At 40.7% G+C, this 8,588-nt stretch overlaps 1 long non-coding RNA gene across 1 annotated transcript; it reads right to left on the reverse strand.

Annotated features, from left to right (window-relative positions):
• Positions 1-7,057: 7,057 nt before the first annotated feature.
• Positions 7,058-8,230, reverse strand: LOC127776039 (uncharacterized). The gene is made up of 2 exons (XR_008018099.1): positions 7,922-8,230; positions 7,058-7,150 (listed from the first exon to the last, which is right to left on the reverse strand). It is a non-coding gene; the product is annotated as an uncharacterized LOC127776039 (long non-coding RNA).
• Between the last annotated feature and the right edge of the window lie 358 nt (positions 8,231-8,588).

Below are 8,588 nucleotides of genomic sequence, written 5' to 3' on the forward strand. Positions count from 1 at the left end.
CCCGATGCCTCTCAGACACACATACAAGCTCTGCCTGGGGCTGTCATGACACAGCTGAATGCGCGAGCACCTAGCCGGAACTGAAGAATGTGTAGCGCAATTTCAGTTCTGGGCATCATGAGGTGCCGTTTTATAGCTCCGAAAATTCTTGCACAGCCATATGTTACCTACTGATTACTAGCCTCTATCTTGAAGCTGATGGTTTAGTCGCATGAGATATAATTAATCGTTCAACCGGCCCTCTTAATTGCTCATATCAGAGACGTGACAATAGTACTGTTGGTCTGTTGCTCGTACAGGCATGCAGCAATTGCAATAGCACTCGTAATTAAATCCACTACATAAATTATTTGTCAGTAATGTACTGAAAATTTTCAATAGAAGGTGTGCTACATAGCTACCTTTCAGGTAAGCTATTTGCAATATGTTAGTAGCTAGATTTTTTTTTTTTAGTTTTGCAGTAACCAAAAATTGCATACATCACGCGGTTCATTTTCTTTGGAAAGTTCTTTTTCTGTACGATTTTTTTTTTGGATTTATACGTTGAAGTTCTTAATTTATCTTTGTTTGAATTTGAATGTGTCTAATTTAAATTGAGTAAATGTTTATCAGTTCTAAATTAGTTTTATACCTATATTAGAGAATCCTATATTCGAACTTTTATCTAGGAAAGACGAGAAAGTGTTTTAAATTAGGAATGACGGAAGTGATGAAAGTGTTAGGTTATATCTAAGTTATGAGAAAAGTGAAGTGAAAAATAGGCAATCACCTTAAATATATAAATTAACTCTTCAGATTAACCGTACTTATAGGGAAAAAAACATGTGGCAAGTAATCTACAACCTCATCAAGTACAATACAATATTTTCTTTCAGTGATTTTCCCCAAAATTAATAGTCTCCATAAGACACGTAATATCAACAAATACTAATAGGATAACTAGGTGAAACCCCACGAGTTGCTACGGGAGTTCAGTACTCACTCCGTCCCAAAATATAAGCATTTTTGATAAGTCAAACATTTTCAACTTTGACTATTAATTGTAAAAAAAATAAAAAAGATCAATCATGTAAAATTGATGTTACTAGATTTAGCATTAAACAAACTATCATAATATGTAACTCATTTTATTTAAAACACCTTGTTTTATAGATATTGTTGATCAAAGTGGTATCTCTGAGACCGTGCCGGAGTCTAAAAATACTTATATTTTGGAACGGAGGGAATATGATTTAATGAGAGAAGAAAATGAGAGATAATTTGGACCATGTATTAATTATCTAAGGGCTAAACAATTAATATGATATGACTTAATAAGAGAGGAGAGAAATAATATTAAGTAAGTGAGGATAAACTATATAGGTATGTAAGATATTATAAAAAATAATGAAGAGATATATTAAAACAATATGTGAATTATGTAGAATAATAACTAAATGCTTGCATTTTAACGCTTTAAAATTCAATAAATCATAGATAATATAGCATGCTTGCATAATATTTAAGATGTAATAATTATTAGTGAATAATAATTTGGTATCTTTACATCTTAAGTTTTAAAATTTAGTGGGTTATAACTTTATAGTAAAATAGGATATATAGCACTATTTAAGTACCTTAAATAGTCAAGAAGGAATCTGCAGCAATTAAATAGCTCTCGCTAAAGAAAATTCAGGGGATTGCAAACAGGAGATAGCACGCGAAGCACAAATTGTGAAATCATTGTCATGATTAATATTTTGTGATGAATAATTGGCTTTACAAATGATTTATTCGATGAATTGATTTGAAAAGATATGTGGATGTTGGTGTAAGTGCATGTGACTAATGAGTCAGGTTATGATATATGTGCTCAGGAACGGTTGCTTTGTCTGATTGTGTGGAGGTGACTTCAGGTCAACCTTGGTCAATGATGAGGACCGAGACTATGCTCAGGCAGGATCAGAGGTCCAGTGCGGTCGGGATATCATGTGAGAAGGTGACTAGAGTCAGAATTCTTGAAGGAAAACTTCGGTCGATAGTGTTATCGGGTCTAGACTCAGAGAGGAATGAGGTGTGAGTGCAAGCGTCGGTGTTCGCGAAGGAGATTAGAGAATTGGATAAGTGTATGTTGCTACATTACTTCGGTTTACTGTAGCATATGCTGTATGCATGTGTGTTGATCAATGATGGCAGGGCTTGGATGTTACTCCCTCCATCCCATAAAAAACTAATCTAGAACCAGATGTGACCTATTCTAATTAACACTATAAATCTGGACAGTATTTGGACATATGTCCAGATTTGTTATATCAGGATGAGTTATATTTGATACCATGTTAGTTTTTTATGGGATGTTAGTTTTTTATGGGACGTAGGTAGTTACGTAGCAGGTTAGGATTCGGATCCTCTACCTTCGAGGGGTGAAGGCACGGTGGTGCAGTCAAACCATCCTCGCCATCCAGCAAAAATAAGTGGCTCACATTCATGCATGTATACACAGAGTATAATGGGCCAGCCCATTAGTCCGTGCAGTCAAGCCAGCAAATGAGGCCGAGCTAGCGTTGCCACATTATGGCGCGAAAATGTCCGCGGTAATGGAGCCGTGGAGGGAAAAATGGCATCTTTACTCTGTTTTGGCGCCAGAATTACATAATTCTCTTCGTCTACCCTTTTCACCTCCATTTCTCTTTTCAGTTCCAAAAAGATTTTGTGCCCTTTTTCTTGTCACCTCTTCACAGCCTAGCTTTGAGATGCAACAAGCTTGTGATCGGTCAGGTATGGCAGAAGAACCCACTTGAAGACCATGTGTTTGCCGTGGTGATTAGTCAGTTTCTACAAGAGAGATGGATGAAAAGGCGGATGGTGAGCACCATGAGTTCATCAGGTAAATAAATACCAACTCTATACTTGTCATTCTTCAAGCATGGCCGCATTTTCTCTATAGTAATAATCCACTTGTGATTTTTCAGAGAGGGGATGATACCTAGTACACTACCTCAACTTGGAACGAAGTTTTAGGATGAGATGGAGGCTTGGGAGTTTTGGAAATCTTATGGAGGTAACATCGGTTTGGAGGTTAGGAAGAGGTACGCGAATAAGAGGAAGTCTGATGGTAAAGTTAGATCATTTAGATATGTTTGCTCAAAAGAGGGTCATCGGAAACAAGATAAAAGATATCATTAAATAAAATGTCCTAGAGCTGAAACTAGAACCAGTTGTCAAGTAAGAATTGGCCTTATACTAGACCAAGAAGTAGGAAATTATGAGGTGACTGATCTTGTTCTAGACCACAATCACATCCTTTATCCACCGGAAACATTCCACCTAATGTCATCAGAAATGAATATTTCAGATTTGCAAGCTTTTGAAATTAAGACAATTAACCGATGACTCCGGAATTGGACCAAAAGCTGCACATGAGCTAGCTAGCCGTCAAGTTGGTGGATCATTTAATCTTAGCTACACCCTTCGTGATCAAAAAAAATTATTCGTGTACCAAGCAACAGAGGGAGGTGGCATATGGTCTAAGTCGGAAGTATGTTGAAGTATTTTCAAGACAAAATTGCTGAGAATTCTTCCTTCGAATATGCTTTGCAAATGGATTGTGATGAGCAAATAGCAAGCATATTTTGGACTGATGCTAAAATTATCATAGACTATGCACATTTTGATGATGTTGTCATTTTTTAAACTACTTTTGGAACAAATAAAGAGAGTAGATCTTTCGGTGTCTTTGTTGGTGTCATTTTCGAGAAACATTTGAGTCTTTCAAGTGGTTGTTTGAGACCTTTGTAAAAGCACATAATGGCTAGCAACTGCAAACAATTTACACAAACCAAGATAGTGCAATGGGCAAAGTTGTTGAAGAAGTGTTCACAGAAGAATGGCATGGATTATGTACGTTCCACATAATGCAGAATGCTATCAAGCATTTATCTCAACCGGAGAATGAAGGCCAACACCTACTTCTAAATAACTTGACAAAGTGCTAGTACAAGCCACTGGAGACAATTAACAGGCTCAAAACCTCAAACTCAACCATGTTGCACAGAAAATAGCTATAATCAGCTAAATGTTCATGGCGGCATGAGATGAGCAAGCGGGAATAAGCATCTACATTGTCTTGATTCTATTGTATTCTTCTTTCTTACTTGCATATAGAGACTGAACAATGAACAATGAACAATTATATTTCACATACTCATTTGTTCAATCAATGGAAAAACGTAAAACCAGCCCATATAAAATTCATCGTCTTCGAAGAGATCACAAGGGAGGGCGCTTTTCCTTTTTTTTTTAATGGAAAGGAGAGTTTTGTTTACACATCAACTTAGGATTTTTCTATCGAACACTAGACGAGGAATTCCCCAATCCAACTGTGTTACAGAATCAAGCATAGCTCGCAAGATCGTTACCAACTCCACTGCACTCTCTGCTAGCCAATTCAGTTTTCACTTTTCACTTCTGGCAATAGCCACATTGTCGCCTTAATTTCAACCAATAGCTAAGCTTTATAAATACTGCTTGTCCCGCGCCTTCTTCAGTCTTGGTACCAACAAGCTACAGTGAATGAGATTGTTGGAATTTGAAGCTATTTCAGGAGTAATTGCAAAAACTATGAGTTTTGTTTCTTCTAAAATCGATCAAAACATATCGTAAAATTCACCATGACGACAAAAGGTACCTGACATGGTTATCACGAACCAAAACAACAATGCTTCCATTCACCATGACGATGTCATACAGGCATAACCATAACAATGATTCCAATGTCTCAAAGCCTAACACATATTATCTCTAGTATGGTATGATGAATGTGGAAAACCTATATATCATAACTGAAGAATTAATATGAATTCTTTACAATTGTTTCACTGAAATCAAATTGTGTTTTGATTATTATTTTATGATGAACAATTGGTATGTGAAATAATTGATTTTTTATATTTGGTGGATAATTGACGAAGTGGGATTGGTTTGGACCAGCACAGTGGTGGTCGATCAGATTGGCATATGTTGTGCAGTCAAATCGACCAGTCCGACAATCTGACCGGCTGACTCTAACTCGGTGTTGGTTTTACGTTGTTTATTTGGATACTCGTAATTATCTCGTGATTATGATTTCTAGATGATTTCTATGCGTATATAATACTGTTGTGTGCCAATGTTGAGTAGCGTGATGAGGGTCATGCCGTGGAGCGAGATGCAGAGTTGCATCGTCTCACGCCTGATAGGGCATAGAGGGAGATGCCGGGGTCGTCGTTCGCCTCCGGCGTCGCATTGTGGTCGTCATCCGCGAAAGGCGCGCCAAGCCAAAACAGGCGCTTGCACTTATGCCCTGGAATAAATTTTTCATCACAATTAAAACAAAGACCAGCCTCACGATGCGAGTGCATCTCTTCAGGTGTTAGTGTACAACGTGGAGCACGTCCCTGTTGAACTGGTTTAGGTGTTGCTGTCGTGGTGTTGATGCGAAAAACACACACTGGCCTGAGAGATTTGATTTACTCTGGTGCAGGTCTTAAATCTTACTTTTGGGTTCAGGGCGTGCCAGTTGGTTTGATCCTGCAACCAACAAGAAACAACGAAACCAAAGTTAAATCTATAAACTCTAGTCGATCGGCTGGATTGCCGATGACGTATCATTCATATCAGGTCGATGTGATATGGATCAGATCGGATATGGCAAAGAAAAGGTTAAATCTACATTATCGGCCGTAGACATCAATAATATATAATCTTGGCTTCGAAATACGCTTAAACCAAGTGATTGGGATAGATCGGACAGCATGCCGAGATAGAATAAACCACTTATGTCTAAAGGTATTTTAAAGCAAAGACTATATATATTCATAGCATGGCCGATTGGCAAATCCAACGTGTATCGGCTAGTGCTCCGATACTACTTTATACTAAGATATCAATATAGATTAAATATACTAAACAAGAATCAATTCAATGTTAGGGTAGCCTAACAGACTGATATCGGCTTGATATATTTTATCCAAGTGAGGTCTTGATATAAAGGGCAGATTCAGTATATCAAGTAAACAAATAAGAAACAAGATAACTAAACCAGGTAAGACCGGCTGAAACTCCGATACTATCCCAATTAACAGTCATGAAGCAGGCTAGATATTGTGGTTCTAGATATCACTTAATAGATCAAACTTAACTGATACAGCATTAAGCATAAAGAAAAACATAAGGTCTAGACGAGCCAATGAGAGCCTTTTCGGGATGGTGGATATACTATATAATCTAATTCAATGATAGCATTGGACCCTATCGGCTATTTTCGATGATAGAGGCTTGCCGACGAGATCACATAGTAAGGTCGATCTATATTATATAGCATATATGATAACTCGACGACTTGCGTGGACATGATTAGAGTGTCATAAAGATGTAAGCACTAATCCCGATAACACAAGCCGCCATAACAAGCTTTACATCTTGTCAGAGATCGAAACTGATGCAGCTCAACTCGAAAGCAAGAACTCGTCGAAAATAATGAAAAGTAAAAGGGTGGCGATGCACCAAGAATGTATTGAAATGATGTTGTTTTGTACAAGGTATTGGGTCATATTTATATCCATAATACATAATATGTCCTTGCCGGACACAACTCCACTTCTTATTACAACTCAAAAAGACGAACTAGTCCCTTAAGCGGACTCTTACCGAAAATATCTATAAGGAAACTACCAAAATATCCTAACTAATAGATACAATTGTCATTTTTGGACTCAATCCATACTTAGCAATACTTGTATAGCACTTCAACCAATCCCGGCAATGATTATATGATTATCGTGCCGAAATCGGCTACGTCGGCTTTTCCCTATCCAACTCGGTGTCAGCCGATGCAGACAATAGTCGACGAAGTCCAGCCGACGCGCACTCTATTTCCGAGAATAACGATTTCCTTCCAAATCCGCTTTGGCTTTGACTCCAAATCCAATCTATGATTTACCACATTTGGTCGTTAACACGTGGTCCTAATGTTGTCGCTTGGTTGCCGCCGAGGTTGGGCGCGCCCGCCGGAGACAAAGCTGGCCGTGGCGCTACTGGGTGCATCTGCCCCTTCGGGTGCTCTGTTTGGGCACGGAGTTCGTACGCACGTGCCAAGCTCTGAAAGGGCATGTAGCCTGGTGGTTGCAGTGACCTGAGTAGCACCCCAAGAACCTGAGTTCAAATCTCCATAGGAGCGAATTTCAGATTGGGTTATTTGAGGGCTAAGTTCCCTATTTGATAGGCTAAGTTCCTGATTTAAAATGGCTGCATATATCCGGTTGGATATAGAGTCCGGGTAAAAAATACCCTTCTCTAAAAAAAAAAAAAAAAAAGCTCATGGCCATGTCCTGCGACGCCGGGGCCTCGACCTCAACGTCGATGAGTAGTTTGCCTTGCAATTCCATTATGAAGAGCTCGATCTTCTGTTCCTCTGTGAGCTCCCCAGCACGGCTCAGGAGATTCATGAAGCGGCCTTGGTACTCCGCAACTGTCCCCGTGCGGCGCAGCTCTGCCAATGTACCGAGTTTGTTGTGGCGCAGCGGCAGCCCAAAACGGAGCTCCACTATCTGAATGAACTGACGCAGTGGCAGACCAGGATTTGAACCCAGGGTAGGCCTTGCCAAAAAAAATCTAAATGCAATCTAGTATGATTCGATATAAAATCTGATAAACGATATAGTATAAACTTTTTTTGCTTCATGCTTATGAAAAAGTAACGCAATGCTTGACTTCTTCATGCCTCAATCTCCTGAGAACCATCAAATCATGCAAAAATGTCATATGAGGTTTATTGTTGCACACAATTTTGTGGTAATCTATACAAATTACTATATCCCTAATTGGCTAGTCATAGATATTATTCAAGAGATTAATTATTGAAGGGGGAGAGGGACTGAGGGAGAGCCAGAGAGGCAATCCTCACCGGAGTTCAGAGGGGGAGGCCGGGAGGCGGGAGGGCCGGATGCTGGGCAGCGGGTGCGCGACGGCGCGGCGCGGAGTGACAACTTGGCGGCGCCGGCGCCCAGAGCGAAGGCAGCGGCTGCACGGTGGCTGGCGGGGCGCGCACGGGTCTTGTGGGAGGCCGGACACGGCGCGGCGGCTCGACCGCGCGTCGCGCGAGTCGGGAAGGCGCCAAGGCGAGCAGGCCGGGGCGCGGCCGCTCGGGGCTTCTTCCGGCGTCGGTGGCTCGGTGCGTGGCTGCGTGGTGCGTGCGGGCGTGCACCGTGCGTCGTGACTGCGTGAGAGTGGGAGGCCGAGAGACGGGAGTAACAAGAGTTAGGGTTTTTTTTTTGCCTATTGGGCCAGGCTTTTTCTGATGGGCCAATAAAACTGAATATCTACTCTTCTCTGAAATTCTAGGGTAGTCCTGGGCCTATATGGACTACTCTCTGGGCCCGCTAATGAACCGACGCCACGGCGGAGTGCCATAGGCGCGTTCCACGTGAGTGTACCACTGCTGCGCTTCTCGGAGGAGATGAAACGCTACGGTCCAAACCTTCTCTTCCTCTATGGTTCGATGCTTGCAGAAAAATTGTTCACAGCGGCTGATCCACGTTGCCGGATCGCCATGCCGTCGTATTAGGGAAAAT

The sequence above is a fragment of the Oryza glaberrima genome, chromosome 6, assembly GCF_000147395.1.
Source record: "Oryza glaberrima chromosome 6, OglaRS2, whole genome shotgun sequence".
Lineage (NCBI taxonomy): Eukaryota > Viridiplantae > Streptophyta > Magnoliopsida > Poales > Poaceae > Oryza > Oryza glaberrima.